We start from the raw sequence: 20,957 nt of genomic DNA, 5'->3' as shown, positions 1-20,957 counted from the left end.
ACAAAAAATGACCGTCTGTATGCGGCATTATTCTTTATTTATTTTTTGCTTTGTGCACAGTAATGTTGGAACAGGTCATCCCCAAACCGTTCCCACACAGCTGGGAGCATGAAATTGTTCTGGTATGCTGATGCCTTAAGGCCTCGTACAGACGACCGGATCTATCCGCTGGGATTGATCCGCGGATCAGTTACAGCAGATAGATCCGGTCGTGTGTACGTCCGAGCGGACATTTCCCGGCGGATAAAAATCCAGCCGACGGATTCCCAGCGGATAAAAATTCCTTAGCATGCTAAGAAATCTATCCGCTGGAATCCAGTCCAGCGGACTGATCCGGTCGTCTGTACAGACTCACCGGATAAGTCCGTCCTCTCCCCTCCCATCGCATGCGTCGTAATGATTCGACGCACAGTTTCCAGCGGATATCCTCTCGTGTGTACGGGGCCTAAAAGTTCCCTTCACTGGAACTAAGGGGCCAAGCCCAACCCCTGAAAAACAACCCCACGCCACCAAATGATTTGGACCAGTGCACAAAGCAAGTACCCAAACAAAAAAGGCAACAAAAAACATTAAAAAAGATCCGCACTGCGGACTTCTTTCTATTTTCTGCCTATTTAAGTGCTCATGTCCTATATTGACGCTACGCAATTTCTACTGAATATACAGTTGAAGTCTATACTTCGATAATTTGGGGAATACTTGGAAATACAGGGATGGGAAGGGGTTTAGGGAATGTGGGGATGTGTGCTCTGTTTTGACATTTTATTAAACTTATAAGACAATGCAGTGTGGTAAAGCGAGAAACTTTACAGTAGATTATTGTGCCACTTGCAAATTTGTACAAAGTGGTGTTTTTTTTTTGTTTTTTTGTTTTTTTTAGGAAAACATTTCTTTACCTTCAGATCTGTGGTGCCTTCTACTTGCACCCTTCATATCAGACCTATTACTGCTGGATGAACAATTTTAGATGTTGCAGCCAAAATTATCTAAAAAGGCAATTTATTGTAAGTTGTAATGAATTAGTCTGGGCTGCCTCTGTGTTTAGGCCAAGCAATAATGTAATTGGTAATACATCAATTACACATGCAAAATATGTGATGCCAGAAAACGATGTTGCTGACAATGTACGATTAGTATTATCCTGTGACATCACATACAGCTCAAAGGCAGCTCCCAGGCATGTAATTGAATGCATTTGAGTTTTCACCTCAAAGTTGTATTAAAAGGTAGACTCTTCCCACTGTACATTATTATTTAAAAAAAAATTCTGCTTTGATTTGTGTCTGACATGGCAGTGCCTAGGTTCACATGTCCTTTTTTTTTTTACGTTCCCTTGCATATTAGCCATGAAAATGGCTAGAACTGACTGTCATAATTCTCCTCCATAGACTTTAAGGGGGTTCGGAATAAGGTTTTCAACTTGAAGAATTCGTAATGGGTTTAATGAATGCTCTGCGAACTGATCCCAGGTACATTCTCTCATTCCCTTACATATACACAGAAATCTGAGATAACATTTTAGTATGTTGAAGCTTTTTTTTCTCTCCCTAGTCTTTGCTCTTAGGCTTCATTTACACGTTTGCTTTTGTAAATGCAGAAGAAAATATCTGGGAAGTACAGTATAAAGTGCTTCCAGATCACCTTTTCATGTATTTTGATGTTCCTGCTGTTAAAGCAGTATTAATTGCACTCGGACGCGTATAGTTGCATTACATGCATTTACCCACATTTAGAGTTTCTAAACAGATCCTGAATGCACAGAATGTGATTTTCTCTAAATGAAGCTAAACTGATCACATCTAAATGCATGTAAACATACAGTGAGAATGGCACCATTGAAAAATCATTACATGCATTTAAATGTGTTTAGAAATATCCTCTAAATGCATATAATAGCAGGTATGACAGTGCTATTGTGAATGAGGCCTTATGCCGCGTACACACAACCGTTTTTTGGGTTGTAAAAAATGACTTTTTTTTTTAATGTCATTAAAAATTATTGTGTGTGGGCTCCAGAGCATTTTTCACGATGTAAAAAATGGGCATTAAAAATTTCGAACATGCTCTAAATTTTCACAACGTTTTTAACGTTGTCGTTTTTAACGTCGTAAAAAATTATCGTGTGTGGGCTTTAACGACGTGAAAAAAATGTGCATGCTCAGAAGCAAGTTATGAGACGGGAGCGCTCGTTCTGGTAAAACTAGCGTTCGTAATGGAGATAGCACATTCATCACGCTGTAACAGACTGAAAAGCGTGAATCGTCTCTCACCAAACTTTTACTAACACAAAATCAGCAAAAGCAGCCCTATCCGCATGGAACTTCCCCTTTATAGTGCTCTCATACATGTTGTACGTCACCGCGATTTGCTAGAGCATTTTTTTTTCACGATCGTGTGTAGGCAAGGCCGTTTTAATGATCGGGTTTTCTAGACCATTAAAAATGTCATTTTTTACAACCCGAAAAACGGTCGTGTGAACGTGGCATCATACACAACAGAATCTTGTTGTAAACCATCTACTTGCATTGACATATCCAACAAGTTAGACAGTCAAAAACCAACACTGACTTCATATATACAGGTTCATATGCTAGCCAATATACATTTGTTCTAAGCTGGTCTGTCATCTGCTGCCTGATTCTATTTCCTTTGTATATTATTCTCCCTCCTTTCCTCATGCAGTGAATGTTTTTAACAGACTCCTTTCTTGGGGTAAACCCACATGTAAAAGATGACCAAAGTGCAATTAGTATATATAAAAACATATTTTAAAACCATATACAAGACATTTGATCTGAAAGACTTCTTCATGGGCCGTGTATACTGAAATTGTATGGTGCCATATTATGTAAATATAATATTGGCAGTAGGCAAATCGCTAAGGTGAGGATTACGTATGGGGACTGAACACTCCTATCAAAAGGGATAATATTTTGAGAGAATTAAAATATCTCAAAGCGGATATAGTACTACTACAAGAGACACACATCTCGCAGGATTCAAATCTTAAAATCTGCTCACACGTTTATCTGCTTTGGTACTATGGGGACTCTCCAACTAAACGTGCTAAGGGAGTTGCCATGGGTTTTGCTAGGGAAGTAAGATTTGTCCCTGGGGAGAGAATAGCAGACCCGGAAGGGCGCTATCTGTTGCTCAGGGGCAAAATAAATAAAGCTGACTATTCCATAGCAAATATCTATGGACCAAATAAGAACTCAATGAAATTCCTTAAAGCGGTTGTAAACCGCATAAACATTTTTTTTTCAAACCTGCAAGGCAAAAGGCATAATCAGCTAGTATGCACCGCATACTGGCTGATTATGAAATACTTACCTCGGAACGAGGTGAAGAACACTTACCTGGTCCACGCCGGGCGAGATGTCATCTTGCTCCGGCGTGTCTTCCGGGTATCGCCGCTCCAGCGCTGTGATTGGCTGGAGCGGCGATGACGTCACTCCCGCGCGTGCGCGCGGGAGATTTTAATTCGGCAAAGTCCGGCGGCATGTGCAATCAGCGGCGCATTGCGAGGGGAATATCTCCTAAACCGTACAGGTTTAGGAGATATTCTTTATACCTACAGGTAAGCCTTATTATAGGCTTGCAAAAAAAGGAAAAAACTGCGCTAATCTAGAAATATAAAGTGAGCAGCTACACAAGCAATGTGACAAAAATTGAATAGAAATAGTGAAGAAACATGTAGCGCTAGTGAAAAAAACACTTAAGGAAGTGCATAAAGAACCATGGATAAATGCAATTAAACCACAGTAATCTGTAAATAAGTGTCCATTAAATAATAGAAACACAGAAAAAAAGTCCATCAGTAGAAAACATATGACCACATCATCGTCATGGAGGGGACATTCTGCACGGTAAAACAGGAGTAGATGGAATACTCTTACCGGATAGCGTGGATCTGCTTGTCAGCGACAACAGATCATAAGCGCATGGAAGGACTCCACTCGAGTCTGCTCAGCTGGACGAGGGCCCAATGGTAGACTTCCACACAGAATATCCAGATGAATGGCTGTAGTCCTGGACTGGAACCTCACCGTGGGTAAATTCGCTCAGACTCAGATTCCCAGCAGAAAAAGAAGATCGACTTATTCCAAAGCGACAATCGATGGTGCAAAAAGTGGTATCCACTTAAAGGAGAGTAGGCACAATCATGGAGTATGAAAAAACTTTGTATCCAAACAGGTCATGCAGGAGAAAAGAAAAAAACAATGCTCCGGATGGTGCAGATAAAAGAGGATACAGTTTTATTGTAGTAAAACCAAATAACATAAAAGTGATCACTGTAGCATAAAAGTAGTAAAAGCAAGTGGACTTCAACTGGGGCATCTGGGGCATTATTATAGGCTTACCTGTAGGTAAACGTGAAAAAAGTGGGTTTACAACCACTTTAAGAGGGTAATCGAGAAGTTTATGGACTTTAAGAAAGGCGGGGTAATTATGGCCAGGGATTTGAATCTCTGCTTGGACCCAGAAGTCGATTGTACGTCACCGGTGCAGCGGACTGGGAATGCACAATGGAAAGCACTTAAAAAGAAACTACACCAACATCAATTAATGGACGTATGGAGAATACAACATCCTAAAATACGCGACTATACATTCCATTCCGCTGTACACGGGACGTATCCAAGAATTGACATATTTTTGGTGGATCATAGTTTGTTGGACGCAGTGACAGGTTCTGATCTAGGAATAGTTACCTTGTCAGATTATGCCCCTGTGTCAATAAACTTAAAAATAGAGGGAGTGCAAAAGAGAAATAATATCTGGAGACTTAATGAAGAGCTAATACAAGATGCAGTGGTCGCAGACAGGATTAAAGAGGAGTTAGAGCTGTATTTTAAAACAAACAGTTCAGAACATATGTCAGCATCATTAGTATGGGAGGCTCACAAAGCCTATATTAGGGGAATTATTATTGCAATTGGAACAGCGGAAAAAAAGAAAGCAGGAGGAAATGTAATGAGTTACATAAAATAATTTTTGACCTTGAACAGTGTCATAAACAGACAGGTGTTCATAAAGTTGAATGTGCCATCATTCTTAAAAGAGAGGAATTAAGGGATCTCACTGAACAAGAAAAAAGAACGGCCCTTTATAGACTTAAGAAAGAGAGGTATCAATGGGAAGACCTGTCGGGAAAATACCTATCCAAACTGTTAAAAAAAAAACGAGGACTAACTTTATTGAAAGTATACAAACGGGTAAAGATGGTAAGGTGTATATACAACCCCTGAAATTGCAAGAGTATTTCAAGAATATTATGGGAAGCTGTACTCGATAACCCAAAGCGACCCTCCAGACAAGGTAAAAATGCGGTTAGATAATACTAAAAAACTACTAACAGAAATCGGCTTAAAAAAAATACCAGCAGATAAATTTAATTCCTTAGAAGATCCCATTACGGAAGCAGAAATACGAAAAAATTTAAAGGATTCCCCTGCGGGGAAAAGCCCAGGTCCCGACGGGCTGACGACCGCATACTATAAGAAATTTAGCGATATGTTCCTTTATGAATGGAATCAGCACTAACTGGGAGATTCGTTGCGAGGCACTGGAGGCCGCGATACTGATAATTTCTAAGAAAGGCAAGGACCCCTCTTTGTGTTCCAGCTATAGACCCATCTCCCTTCTGAATGCCGACGTGAAGCTGTTCGCAAAAATATTAGCCGGTAGATTGAAGCCAATAATGAGGTATTTGGTGCACACTGATCAAGTGGGTTTTATCCCAGGCTGGGAAAGTAGGGATAATAGTATTAGAACGCTTCTACTGATACAAAAGATAAAAGAAAGTAAATCCCCAGGGGTACTACTGTCAATAGACGCGGAAAAATCGTTTGACAGAGTAGACTGGGGATTTCTACTGAATACATTAGAGGCATATGGGGTGGGACCTAAGATGATGGGGTGGATAAATTCTATTTACAATCACCCAACTGCTAGAGTTAAAATAAATGGGATAGTATCTGGGTCATTTGAGATGTTTAACCACTTGCTTACTGGGTACATATACCCCCTTCCTGCCCAGGCGAATTTTCAGCTTTCAGCACTGCGTCGCTTTAAATTTAAATTGCGCGGTCGTGCGACGTGCCTCCCAAACAAAATTTACGTCCTTTTTTTCCCACAAATAGAGCTTTCTTTTGGTGGTATTTGATCACCTCTGCGGTTTTTATCTTTTGCGCTATAAACAAAAAAACAGCAACAATTTTGAAAAAAAACACAATATTTTTTACTTTTTGCTATAATAAATATCCAATTTTTTAAAAAAAAAAAACGATTTTTTTCTCAGTTTAGGCCGATACGTATTCTACATATTTTTGGTAAAAAAAAATCGCAATAAGCGTATAGTGATTGGTTTGCGCAAAAGTTATAGTGGCTACAAAATAGGGGATAGAATTCAGAATTTTTTTTTTATAATTTTTTTTTTACTAGTAATACGGCGATCTGCGAATTTTGTCAGGACTGCGATATTGCGGTGGACACATCGGACACTTTTGACACATTTTTGGGACCATTCACATTAATACAGCGAACAGTGCTATAAAAATGCATTGATTACTGTATAAATGTGACTGGCAGGGAAGGGGTTAACACTAGGGGGCGAGGAAGGGGTAAATGTATATCCTGGGAGTGATTCTTACTGTTGGGGGAGGGGACTGAGTGGGGGAGGTGACCGATGCTGTGTCCCTATGTACAAGGGACACAGCATCTGTTTCCTCTCCCTGACAGGACGTGGAGCTCTGTGTTTATGAAGAGGAACATAAACTCGTGGCGTACACCGATGACATTCTGCTTTACATAATGAACCCAACGATAACTCTCCCGAACTTATTAAAAACTCTCAAAACATATGGGGAGGTATCAAATTTCAAAATGAATCCCCTAAAATCGGAAATACTTAACATAAATGTCAAAACACAGGAGGAATGTAAATACAAACTAGACTTCCCCTTTATCTGGAGTGACACAGAGTTAAAATATTTAGGAGTCAATATTACATCATCACCTGAATCAATCTACCAACATAATTTTATACCACTATTGAATGATGTTAAAACGGATTTAAATAAAATTGCGCGTAGACAGAGATCTATACTAGAGAGAATAAATAGTTTTAAAATGTTAACCCTCCCCAAGATTCTATATAAAATACAAATGTTACCGATCTCACTTCCGGAATCTTACTTTAAAACAGTAAAAAAGCTATTAGGTAGGTATACAGTGCCGATCCTGACCTCCCTGGGGCCCTAAGCAAAATGACATGTCACATTAAGCCCTGGTTCACACTGGGTACGATTTGGAACGATTTGAGATGCGATTTGACATGTCAAATCGCATGTCAAATCGGCGGCAATTGTCGGCAATGGCACTGTCCTAATCAGTGCGACGCCGCATCTGCGATTTCAAAAAGTAGTTCCTGTACTAATGTAAATCGCGGCCAAAATCGCGGCAAAATCGTGGCAAAATCGCAGCCGTGTGATTTTGAATTCGCAGCAGTGTGAACCTAGTTCAAGTTGAGAAGCGGGGGGAGGGGGTGTTCTGCTGTCGAAAATGACATCTTACATTAAAGTAAGAAGCGGGGGGTGCTGACTTCTTACCTCTTCTCCCATGCAGTCAGCGAGTTGAGAAGCGGGGTGAAGGGCCGTGAGGGTGCGGGGACTTCTCACCATGCGGGCTTCTAGTAATTTGGGGGGCCCTAAGCGGCTTGCATAGTGAGCCTATAGGGTGGATCGGCCCTGTAGGTATATATGGCTGAATAAAAAACCCTGCATAAAATAACTGTGAGATCTAAAACTCCGGTGGGTGTAACAAGATGTCCGCTTGCCCCCTTCTCACTCTATCATTACTGTGCAGGAGTGTGGGGTGTAGCAAGATGGCGGCGAGGCTCCGCAATGACTCCTGGGAGCAATGAGCAAAGCTCCCAGGACACAGTGCGGGTGAAGGATATGATGCACTACCCGCAGAAGAGGGGACAGGAAGCCAAGTGACAGATGCTGTAATCAAAGGTACTGTCAGGCCTTGTACACACGACCAGACATGTCCAATGAAAACGGTCCGCGGACCCTTTTCATCGGACATGTCTGCTGGGTAATTTTGGTCTGATGTGTGTACACACTATCAGACCAAATTCCCCGCGGACAGAATACGCGGTGACGTGGCGGCGACGTGGCGGCGACGATGACGCGGCGACGTGCGCGAACCCGGAAGTTCAAAGCTTCCACGCATGCGTCGAATCACTTCGACGCATGCACGGGATTTCGGGCCAGCGGACATGTCTGATGAGTCGTACTGCCAACCTCACGAGCATTACCAGTTCAACTCTGCTGGGGGAATAGTACAGTGCAGACAGGGGGCAGGTGTAGGACTATGATCTGCCCTACAAGCGGGACCAAAGCCCCTCTCTGTCTAATGTGATACATATTATATTTTGCACTGGTTACAGCAGTACCCACAGACTGCGTCCTCCTTTCACAGTTAATCACTGTACCCTTGTCCCAGCCCTGGGGAGAAGCCTTGGCCAGTCGCACACCTACTTCTCAAGTCCCAGCTGTGGTCCACGGCACAGGTCAGGTCTGGAGGAGGAAGTTACTCCTCTGCTCTGAACTCTGGGACCTCTGCATGCACTTCACTGGTTGCTAGATGCCAGGTGATTCTAGCAACCAGTAATTTGAAAGTGGTGGACTGTGGGCAATGAAAGCAGGCACCTGGAACTGGGAACACTGCCGGGACACTCAGGAGGCCTGGGGCCCCTACATGTGAATGGGCTGCCACTCTCTGATGGCAACCCTGATCGCTTAAATCCTCTTGTAAACAACAATTGTTGAGAACTGTTGCTATATACCACTCAACGCTCTTTATTTAAGATTTTTATTTATTTTTTTATAAAAAAATCTTCGTACAATATAATAAAATACCATACAATATTGCACTATTCATTGTAGCACTGGCTCACAGCCACCTGTGATATTCCAACATAAAAACAGACATTCACTTACTGTACATACAACACATTAACTAAATTAATCTTAGCATGTTGTAAACTTTGTGGGACGTGCCTAATAGGCAAAGTATCACTAATCAGCCTAATATAAAAGTGTGTCATTTGGAGAATGGACACTCTTCCAGGGAAGTTGGATTGGTTTACAGACATAGCAGCAGAACAGGTAGAAAAATGCCCTGATACAGGAGCTATGAATAAAAGTGTCCACCATGATTAGTGTATAGACTTCCAGTACAACTAGATTTGCAAACAGAAGATGTGGAACCAATGTGGTTCAGGTGAAGACATCTGGGACAAAGGGTATGAATGTATAGTGCCATTTTATGTAATAAAACAATATAATATATTCTGAAGCTGTACATAACATGTGGAAGTAAATAATAAATACAATAGCATTTTGTTTGATATATAACAAAGTAAGCATTCTTTCTGTATTGGATATCTATTTTCTAGGGCTGGGGAAATTAAAGATTAATTCTTCGATTAATCTTCAATTTTTTTGATCGATCAAAATCTTTTGATCGATTAAAATTCTTGACGTCACCGGACAGCCTGGACAGTGAGACTTACCCTGCTGGATGCGAGCAAACTGCACCCATTGGATCGAGGTACCTTTGCATCTGTGGAGCAGGAGGATGCATCAGGCTCCATCAGGGGAAGGGGGCAAAAATAACCATCGTTTTCCTGTCCTTAGCAGTTTTGTGCAGACAATTCTTTGTGTATTCGCAACATCTGTTCCGTGCGAAAGACTGTTCAGTTCTTCATGGTATATTGTCAATAAAATGCGATCATGTCTGCTTCCAGAAAATGTAAACACTCTGGTATGTCTGCGTGACTGGCTAAAGTAATGTCTACTTGCCTACTATAAAGTGACTGACAGTCAATATACTAGATAAGTTTTATAATTAAAGTTAAACTAACTTTCTACGTTTTTCTTAAAGTTTAATAAGAAAAAATGACTTATGTCAGTGCTACAGTTTGAATTTAAAACATATTTGTGTGAACTGTGAAGTTAAGTCATGGATTGTGGAAACTAACTAGTGACGGGTGATTGTATATAATGTATACCACATTTACCACTGACTAATGCAGAGTTGCAATGCAAGGAGATCAGCTAAAAGTAGTTGGATCTGTATGTGCGCTATAATTAATCCAAATTTGTCGATTAATCGATTAAAAAAAAAAAACGATTAATCGAGCACGAAAATTTTAATCAGTAACAGCCCTACTATTTTCCTATTTCTGTTATGCAATTTCATGCATCTCTTGAATGGTTAGGTTGGTTCGATCTCTGAAATATCTAACCAACCTGTTCATGTCCATTTAATCTTCTGTCCCTAAAGCATTTTGTAGAAATATACTGTACTTCTTTAGAGAAATCCTCTCAATCCAACCAAGAAGACATGCTGAACCCTGTCTTATTTGTGAAGTACCATAATGTTCTTTCCCTTAAACGCTTTGTGAAAAGTAAACATCTGTTTACCGTATAACTATAACAATTGTTAAAGCTTATTTTTTGTATTTATTTAATGTAATATGTGATAGTACTAGAACACATTTTCCTTTTTTTCAAATGTATGCTTTGCTATGTTAGAATGAAGACAGCCACACGGTTAAAACATATTGCAAAGGACTGGAATGATCAGGTGTTCTCAGCTTAATGGGATTTTTATACTTAATAAAATCAGGTTAGGTACTGTATTTTACAATAGTTGTGTGTGGGTAACTGTAGTGAGGGTCTACATATTGTGCAGAACACTTATTTTCACCAGTGTTAACTAGCTGTTGTGCCATTTGTGAAATTTTACATATTGACAGAGAATACTACTACTTGCAGTCAAATATATGTATGACAAAGACACAAGCACCTCACTGTTAAGGGAAATGTTAGTTGCTGTTCACATCTACCTTTTTTGGTGGGTTGCAGGTGCAGTTTATCGAAAAAAACTATTTGCTTGCTGCATTAATAATGTGGTTTCCAGAAAAACACGTTTGGTAGGAATGCATCAGTGGTAATGCATGTAAAACACACACACAACATGCCACATGCTCACCACACAAACATACAACGGTGTAAATAGAGGCCTGAGGCCCCGTACACACGTCCGAGTTTCTCGGCAGAATTCAGCCAGAAACTCGATCGGAGCTGAATTCTGCCGAGAAACCCGGCCATGTGTACACTTTCGGCCGAGGAAGCTGACGAGTTTCTCGTCGAGCCAAATAGAGAACATGTTCTCTATTTCCTTGTTGTTCAATGAGGAAAGTTGGCTCGCCGAGATCCTCGGCGGCTTCACACAGAACTCGACGAGCAAAACGATGAGTTTTGCCCGTCGAGTTCCTCGGACGTGTGTACGGGGCCTGAAATTATTCTTTCAGCTCAAACAACATAATACCCCATTTTGATCCTCTTGTCATTAAAAAGCAGACTTTTTCTTATCGGTATGTTTTTTTTTAACCTTTTTTTTCGTAATCTTTGGTTTATATCTGCCCACTTTCTCCACCCTCTTTCTGCAGTCTTCCGGGACCCAAACTAGCTTGCAAGAAACAGGAAGAGACAACCAGCTACCAATGACTTAGGAAAGGAATATGTCAGTGCATGCCCAGGCATACAGCAGAAGAACAAGGTAGGGATGCACCGAAATTTAGGCTGATGAACATTTTCGGCTAAAAATAGGGTTATCTGCATTTTGCCAATAGAAAAAAAGGATGACAATGGCTGTCAAAAATGCACATGATTTTGCCACGATTTTACCGTGATTTTGCCATGATTTTACCGCGCTTATGGTTCACCTTTCATAGGTCATGTGACTCAAAAAAGCACCCATGTTGCATGGTTTGGTCTTTGAATCACATGAACTATAAAAAACGCACCATAATCATGGTAAAATTGCCCAAAATTGCCATGAAATTGTGGCAAAATCATGTGCTTATGCTGCGTTTTCAATGGGGGTGGGCGCGTTTTTTGGTGCAGTTTTACCGTGCTTATGGTTCGTTTTTCATAGGTCATGTGACTCAAAAAGGCACCCATGTTGCTTTTTGGTTCGGTTTTTGAGTCACATGACCTATACAAAACGTACAAATAATCGTGGTAAAAATGCAGCATGATTGCCGGCAAAATCATGTGCTTTTGCAGCAATTTCAACCAGAGATCCAGTAGTGAAGCATTAAACTGGTATTAAACTCAAAGGCAATTTTTTTTTTATATTTTAGTTTATCAACACACGGTCGTGTGTACACGGGGTACACACGAACGTTTTTCATGACGAGAAAAATGCAATTTTTTTAATTGGTCGTTAAAAACTGTCGTGGGTAGGCTCCAGAGCATTTTTCTCGACGTGAAAAATGGGCATTAAAAATTTAGAACATGCTCTAATTTCACGTTTGTGAAAACCGGTCGTGTGTACGCTTTAACGACGGGGAAAAAAACACGCATGCTCAGAAGCAAGTTATGAGAAGGAAAATTTGCATAATCAGTCCAAAGGGTGGCACCATTCTAAATAAACCTCCCCTTTATAGTGCCATCGTACGTGTTGTAGTCCCCGCGCTTTGCTAGAGCATTTTTTTTCACGATTGTGTGTATGCAAGGCAGGCTTGACAAGAATCACGTTGAGAATTTTTTTTTTTTTCCATGACATGAAAAATGGTCGTGTGTACGTGGCTTTAGATGTGGTGTTTGCATTTGTTTTACGCTTTCTTTTTTTATTTTCAGGTGTGGTGCATTTTTTGGTGCAGTTTTTTTTAACTGACCAAATATGCACCAAAAATGCAGCATGCAAGATTTTTAACACTGCAACAGAAGTTCAACGGACCAGTGTGAAGACAAACATAGAATTTAAAGGGATGCATTTTTCTTAAGCTTTTCTTGTACTTTTATATTTTTATGCAAAAGCGCTTCAAAAACTGCTCAGTGTATGATAAAGTAGCAGATAATGGCCAAAAGTCAATTCATATAAATTTAAATTCATGATATAAATTAAAAAGTCCCATATAATATACAATTGTATATAAAAATATACATATTTAAAAAAAAAACATTAATTTCGGTTTCAGACAAGTGCATCCTGAATTTTCGGTTTTGGCACCGGAATTTTCATTTCCATGCACCACTAGAAAAAGGAATTAGAAAAAGATGTGGGAATTCATGGGCCTGTAGGAATGTTTATTGAGGATTTTACAGCAAAAGGGTAATGCAGAATTTACTGTACATATTTACATTTATTTCACTGGAGGATATGCAAGATCTGCTTTAAAGATTTCTAGTAAGCTTCAGTGATTATTGAAACCAGGTTACTTTTGTGTAACTACCTTATGCTGGGCATAAATAAAGAGTCCCCCCCCCCCCCCCCCCACCTTCTATTTGCAGTTATATTAGTCTCAACTCATCTGGGATATCTTTCCACAATGTTTTGGAGTGTGTCTTGTGAGGTTAGGTACTGATGTCATTATAAGACAATGTTGTCCTATTTTTAATTAGTCTGTGAGATACACAGCCAGTCTTCAATTTTTTCAGAAGTTGATGCAATATTTTCTAAATTTATTAAAGCTTTTTTGTACCATCAATAGTGTCCTAGTTTTGACCCTCTTGATAGAACTTTATTCTCTCTTTCTTTGTTAAACAAAAAGACCTGCTGGGGCTGGATTCAGATAGAATGCTCTAGCTTTGTGCCGGCGTAACGTATATCAGATACATTACGCCGCCGTAAATTTGGGCGCAAGTTCCGTATTCAGATAGAACTTGCGCCCTAAGTTACGGTGGCGTAACGTATGTGGGCTGGCGTAAGCCCGCCTAATTCAAATGGGGATGTTGTGGGCGTGTTTTATTTAAATTTCACTTGACCCTGCGTATTTTACGTTTTTTGTGAACGGCGCATGCGCCGTTCGTGAAAGAATCCCAGTGCACATGCTCGAAATCCCGCTGCAAATCGTCATTGCTTTCGACGTGAACGTAAATTACGTCCAGCCCTATTCGCGAACGACTTACGCAAACGACGTAAAAAATTCAAAATTCGACGCGGAACGACGTCCATACTTAACATTGCATATGCCTCATAGAAGCAGGAGCAACGTTACCCCGGAAAAGCCTTGCGCAAAACGACGTAAAAAACTCAGCCGGGCGCACGTACGTTTGTGAATCGGCGTATCTAGGTCATTTGCATATTCTACGCCGAAAACGACAGAAGCGCCACCTAGCGGCCAGCGAAAATATGCACCCTAAGATACGACGGCGTAAGAGACTTACGCCAGTCGGATCTTAGCCTAATTTCGGCGTATCTTGCTTTCTGAATACAGAAAGAAGATACACCGGCACAGCTTTGAATTTATGTGGCGTATCTATAGATACGCCGGCGTAAATCATTGCTGAATCTAGCCCTTGGCTTGAAATTAGTACTCCAGTCCTTTTTTTAAATGTGCAGCAGGGTTGAAGTCAGGGTCCTGTGCAGGCCGCTTGAGTTCCTCCTCAGCAAACTAGTCAAACCATGTATTTATTAACCTGGCTTTGTGCACAGGGAAAATGTCAAGCTGGAACAGAAAAGGACTTTCTCTAAGGTTGAAAGCACACATTGGGGTTGATTTGCTAAAACTGGAGAGTGCAAAATCTGGTGCAGCTCTGCATGGTAGCCAATCAGCTTCTACGTTCAGCTTGTTCAATTAAGATTTGACTAAATAAAATTGGTTTCTATGCAGAGCTGCATCAGATTTTGACCTCTCCAGTTTTAATAAATCAATTAACTTTTTTTCTAAAATGTCTTCATATGCTTCAATACCCTTAATTGTGAGCTCAATATCTTGAAAAGGGGAGACTACATACTTTATTGTGTTGGAGTGATGGTCAGGTGTCTACAAACTATGGTCCATATACAATTTGACTTTAGATCTGCTTTTCCGTTAATGGTCATTTTCATTTTTTTTATAATTTCTCAGACAGAGCAAGTATGCAAACCAAGGGTTCAGACTTCCTACATGCCTCAAAGTTGTCCCAAGGTTTTACATAGACGAGCATCAAGCCAGGAGACTAGCATTAAAAGAAATGGCACGTCCCTATTTCTCTTAGGTCATACGCACATTATTCTTATCATTATCATTATATTTTGCAGTAAAAATGTGTGCAGAAGGTGCTAAATTGGTCCCATAGTGTTAATAGTATGCTCCTCTAACCAAGAACTGCGTATAATGGATAGATTGTAGTCTGCAACCCACAGAAACAGTAGAGCAGAGACAATTTAATTTACAGATACAGTCCAAAAGCTGTATGGATTTTTTTTCTTAACAAGCAGTGCAAAAAGCAGGGGTATAGTTTTTGTCTTGACATATTTGTTACTTAATTTTGTGTGATGTTTACATAGTGTTACGTTTCCACTGATATTCAGATGGTTCAATTAGAGCAGTGTATGCCTAGGTTAAGAGGGAGTCGTGACTAGCATTGGTCCCATCTCCTGTACTTCTGAGATGGGCTATTCAACAGTGGAGACTTCACAGGAGGTCTCAGCCAGCATCTCCCACAACCTCTTCAACCCTTAAAGCTGTATTAAACCAAAAAAAAATATTTTTTTTTTATTCATACCAAAAGTGGCTGTTATTAGGCAGATCGTCCTAATCTGTGATTTCCTTGTACGCAGTGGTCTTCTTTCTTCTCCTCCTGGTGCTGCCTCCTGGGAAATGGGGAGTGGTGTCTTCTGGGACCTTGTGTGTGTCTCAGGAGACATCCACCCATTCACATAACGCCGCGCGACTAGCACATGCGCAGTAGGGAACCGAGAAGTGAAGCCGCAATGCTTCACTTCCTGATTCCCTCACGAGGATGGCGGTGGGGCAACCGAGACCCGAGCAATTGCTCGGCTTTGACTGCCGACATCGCGGGCACTCTGGACAGGTAAGTGTCCTTATTAAAAGTCAGCAGCTACAGTGTTAATAGCTGCTGACTTTAATTTATTTCTTTTTTTAAACGCCAGACCTCCGTTTTAACTGATACATTCACAGGAGAGCTTATTTGTTGAAAAAGAACAGGATTACCAGGTGAAAATAAAAAAAAAAGAAAGTGTAAAACAAATGCAAACACCACATCTAAGTATTGATAAACTAAAATATATATATAAAAAATATTTCCTTTTGAGTTTAATACTTCACTACTGGATCTCTGGATCTTTACTAAAACAAAAAAATCTGCACTCTGAGAATAATTTATAATTTAGGCCCCTTTCACAAAGTCTCCACTAAGTGAAATCCGCTTGCTCAGCAGGAGATCTTGCAGCTAGATCCCAATGAGCAGGCGTATGACAGGTCTGTGTCCGCTCCACTATGTGGAGCAGATTCGGACACGATTCCACTCTGCTCTATGGAGCCATCAGATAGAAATAGACCGCCTGTCCGTTTCCATCCGATGCCATCCAATCCGATCCACCAGACGTATGGGGAATAGGACCACCATCAATTAGTTTTTGGTGGACAGGATCGGATCGGATGGTGGCAGGTGTCAGCAGAAACATGCCTGCTGACATCCGACCGCTCCATAGAAGAGACTGGAGAGTCCGATCAGGTCCACCTGAAAAACTGACAGGCAGATCTGATTGGACAGCCCGTGTGAAAGGGGCCTTAACCACTTACCCCCCGGACCATATTGCTGCCCAAAGACCAGAGTACTTTTTGCAAAATTGGCGTCCTTTTTTTCCCACAAATAGAGCTTTCTTTTGGTGGTATTTGATCACCTCTGCGTTTTTTATTTTTTGCGCTATAAACAAAAATAGAACGACAATTTTGAAAAAAATGAATATTTTTTACTTTTTGCTGTAATAAATATCCCCCAAAAATATATAAAAAAAATATTTTTTTCCTCAGTTTAGGCCGATACGTATTCTTCTACATATTTTTCGTAAAAAAAAATCGCAATAAGCGTTTATTGATTGGTTTGCGCAAAAGTTATAGCGTTTACAAAATAGGGGGTATTTTTATGGCATTTTTATTAATATTTTTTTTTACTAGTAATGTAACTAGTAAGCGATTTTTTTTTCGGTATTGCGACATTATGGCGGACACTTCGGACATTTTTGACACATTTTTGGGACCATTGGCATTTTTATAGCGATCAGTGCTATAAAAATGCATTAGATTACTATAAAAATGCCACTGGCAGTGAAGGGGTTAACACTAGGGGGCGGGGAAGGGGTTAAGTATGCCTGGGTGTGTTCTTACTGTGGGGGGGGGGTGGCCTCACTAGGGGAAACACTGATCTTCTGTTCATACATTGTATGAACAGAAAATCAGCATTTCCCCTGCTGACAGGAACGAGAGCTGTGTGTTTACACACACAGCTCCCGTTCCCCGCTCTGTACCGAGCGATCGCGTGTGCCCGGCGGTGATCGCCTCCGGCGGCGCTCGTGCGCCCCTAGTGGCGGCTAATAGGCAGGACGTCATATTACGTGCTCTCGCCTAGAAGAGCCACCTTGTGGACGTATTATGACGGTGCGGCGACGGCAAGTGGTTAAAGTGCATCCAAAGCCAAAACTTTTTTGTTTTGTTGTTGATTAATCTTCTTACTTTTTTTCCTTGTCTGTGTACCCACTGCTATGATTCACCCATTGTTCTTGTCTTTTTGATCAGTGTCACTGGTATTGAAAGCAAGTCGTCACTAGCACAGGAATTGGGGAACAATTGTCCAATTTCCCTTTACTTTTGGGAGATTATATTTAATTTCCTGAGTTGTTTACAGGTTAGGAAATGAAGGAGAAAAAATAATAGAACACAGATGGCCTAATGGGGTTTTAACCCTTTAACTAAAAATGTTTTTGCTTTAGATATTATTAAATCAATAGTGCGGTAAAAAACAAAAAGCAAAACTTACTGTAAATACTCAAGTACAATTTTTTTGTGCTAAAAAAGCCCCCCTCTGCTTATACTCGAGTATCCCGCTGTGTCATGCTGCAGTCGGCGCCGTCCATTGTAACAAAGTCCTGCCTCCTCCTCGTCCATGATCAAGTATCCCTGTGTCATGCTGCAGTTGGTGGCCATCCATTGTAACAAAGCCCTGCCTCCTCCTCATCCGTGATAGACTGAACACTGATACAATGCTGGGATCAGTGTTCAGTGTTTCCGTCTATCACTGATGAGGAGGAGGCGGGGAGATCAAAGGTAAACGGGCACAGTGAGGCTGCAGATGGGCACAGTGAGGCTGCAAATGGTCACAGTGAGACTGCAGATGGGCACAGTGAGGCTGCAAATGGGAATTGTTGACCCTCTTTTCCACTTACAGTGCTGCATTTCCCACCCTAAGCTAATACTTGAGTCAATACGTTCTCCCAGATCTGTGTGGTAAAATTAGGTGTCTCAGCTTATATTCGGGTTGGCTTATACTCGAGTATATACAGTAATTCTTTAACAAGGAAAAACATTTTCTGACTTTTAAATCCCAGGATAAACAATTTTCGTACAATTTGGGTATAGTGTGTACACATCTTTCGACAGCCAATTCCCAAATTTTCTTATGAAAATTCCCGAAGGGACAAACTCTTAAAAATTGCTAGTACGGGAACAGAACTAATGATTTTCGTTTAGTGTGTACAGTTTTCAGACGATTTTCGTACAAGAAAAATCTGAAAAGAAAGACTGCGCATGATCAGAAACAATAAACAACCAAAAAAGCCCTTGTCGTACGAGAATATTTGTAGGAATTTTCGTACGAATTTTCTTTCGTCGGGTTCTGATTGGCTGTGAAACCCACTTAAATCTTCAAGCAACACTGATATTCTTAAAAAAGCATCCAACACGCTTTGGAAATAATGCACTCTAACTACTAGAACTGGAGCTAAACCTTTTTTCTTCCAGTTGCAAAGGTTCCCCACACCTCCTATTTTCCAGTGACCTTAAAGCACTTTATCAAATTTTATATGTGGGTTATTTCTGCATTCCCTCAAATGTCTTTTGTCAAGATCAAATAAATTCAGTTTTAGTGTCCCCTTGTAACTCAGGTATTCCATGCTTCTTATTATTTAGTAGCCTTTCTTTGAACTCTTTCCAGCTCCAGCACACGCTTGTTGTGGTGTGGACGAGAGCCCAAAACGTAACTGTATATTCAAGATAAGTCTGTACTAAAACGTTGTATTTAGGCAAAATAATGTGTCTGTATTATGATTATTTGATTTCTCATATACTAATATAATATATGAAAATATATTGCTTTCTTCAGAAGGATTTTAAACCAACAAATACAAAAGTTAGACATTATTATGATTATGGATAGACAATAAGGGTGATTGGCGCTGCTGGTGACCAAAGTGTCACAAAGACCAGGAGATGTGTGGTATTTTGTCTATGTCGGGTACCCGTATTGGGGTGGGTCCAATAATAAACTCCCCCTGCCCCCTTGCTAAGAAGTCCAGGTGCAAAATAGCAAGAGAGGTTATGATTATGTCATATTTAATTCCCCAATCATGATTTAAATCTAGTTCAGCCTAAACATTGGAGACATCTTTAATGGACTTTTGTATGCTGAACCAGTCTTACCAACTTAAGAACCCCCCGTAGGCTGTGTTTTAAGATTGTCTATCAGGTGAAACAGCCATTATAAATACTTAACAAGCAATACAGGATAAATAACTTGTACAAGGGGAAAGAACTCCGGAAAACATGACCTGTCGGTCATATCTAATGACTTGAAAAAACATTGCACTAAATAGCTTCCTCTATGATGTGTCAGATTTGGGTGTTACAGTGTTATTGCTTTTGATTTTTGTATGTCATACAGTACACTGTCTTTTTTCATTTTTTATGGATATTTTTACTCAATGAAAGGTAAATCTTTAACAAGGTATTATGGAACAGAAAAAAATAACACGTCTTTTTATACGTTTGAATTTCATAAAAATCCCAGTACCACAACTTTCTTCTCAATTTATGAAATCTCAGTTAATGCTAATGATGGTGAACTTTGGACAAAGTATAACAAGTTGCGCATTTGAAGTTGGCTCTGGCAAATGTCCCCAGACCTATTAAATACTGCAATCCTGCAGGTGCTATACTTCATAATGACCTTGATATCTGACAGAGTTGGAGACATGAGCTATTTTGGATAAGCTTGTGATCAGGTTACAAAGGTGAAGCCTCAACAAAATTCAATCCACAGGAGTATTCTTTGTGGAGTTAAATCTTCAGCTAGAAGATTTATTTTATTCACATGTCTTAGATCAATGATGTGCTTCTTCAAAATGAAAATAAACTACAGATACATCCTTTTTTCTTCTACCTATAAAATGAATGAATGTGAGTGCGTTCCTGAAACCATTGTTGTTTTCCTTGTATGTTTTTAACTGCAGCACTGGCATCATCGGCTTCAGATTGTTTTGAATGATACACGCATACAGATGCTTTTAAAATAACTCCTTGTTTTTCCTGAGCTCAAAAAAATATCAATAATCACTAATTTACGTAAGCTAGCCACAGGCATCAAAAGCAAGGCTTGGGTTTCTAAATGGAAAAAGAAAGCATTTCAGTAGAAAATCAATAGGAAAGCACCATTTCACGTTTGGTAGCAATATTCTCCTCTCACCCACCCACTGTGTGTCTTAGCACAGTTTTAGGCCCAGACCTCAGATTCTCAGATAGTAAAAGGGAGAAAATGCAATTTAAACGCCCCAGCACATAGATCACAACAGACGTATGTCAGGATAAATAAGAGTACTATTTTTTCTTGAACCTGGTGCTCAAACAAATAATGCCCCTTAAGATAGTAATTTTTCCAGTCAGGTTTGAAGGGTCTGTAAAAGATAGTTTATTGGACAAAATATTCAGCTGGTCATGCACATTGCAATCCTTACTGATTTTTTTTTATTTTCCCAATCATACTATGTTTTTTTTTTTTTTTTTATAAGTAGTGCCTTACCAAATATTCATTGACCAAATATTTATTGCAAGTAAACCAGTTTCTTTATGCTAAAGAAACATGCATTAATAT

This window comes from Rana temporaria, chromosome 1 (assembly GCF_905171775.1).
Source record: "Rana temporaria chromosome 1, aRanTem1.1, whole genome shotgun sequence".
Taxonomy (NCBI): Eukaryota; Metazoa; Chordata; class Amphibia; order Anura; family Ranidae; genus Rana; species Rana temporaria.
This window is presented reverse-complemented; position numbering follows the sequence as displayed.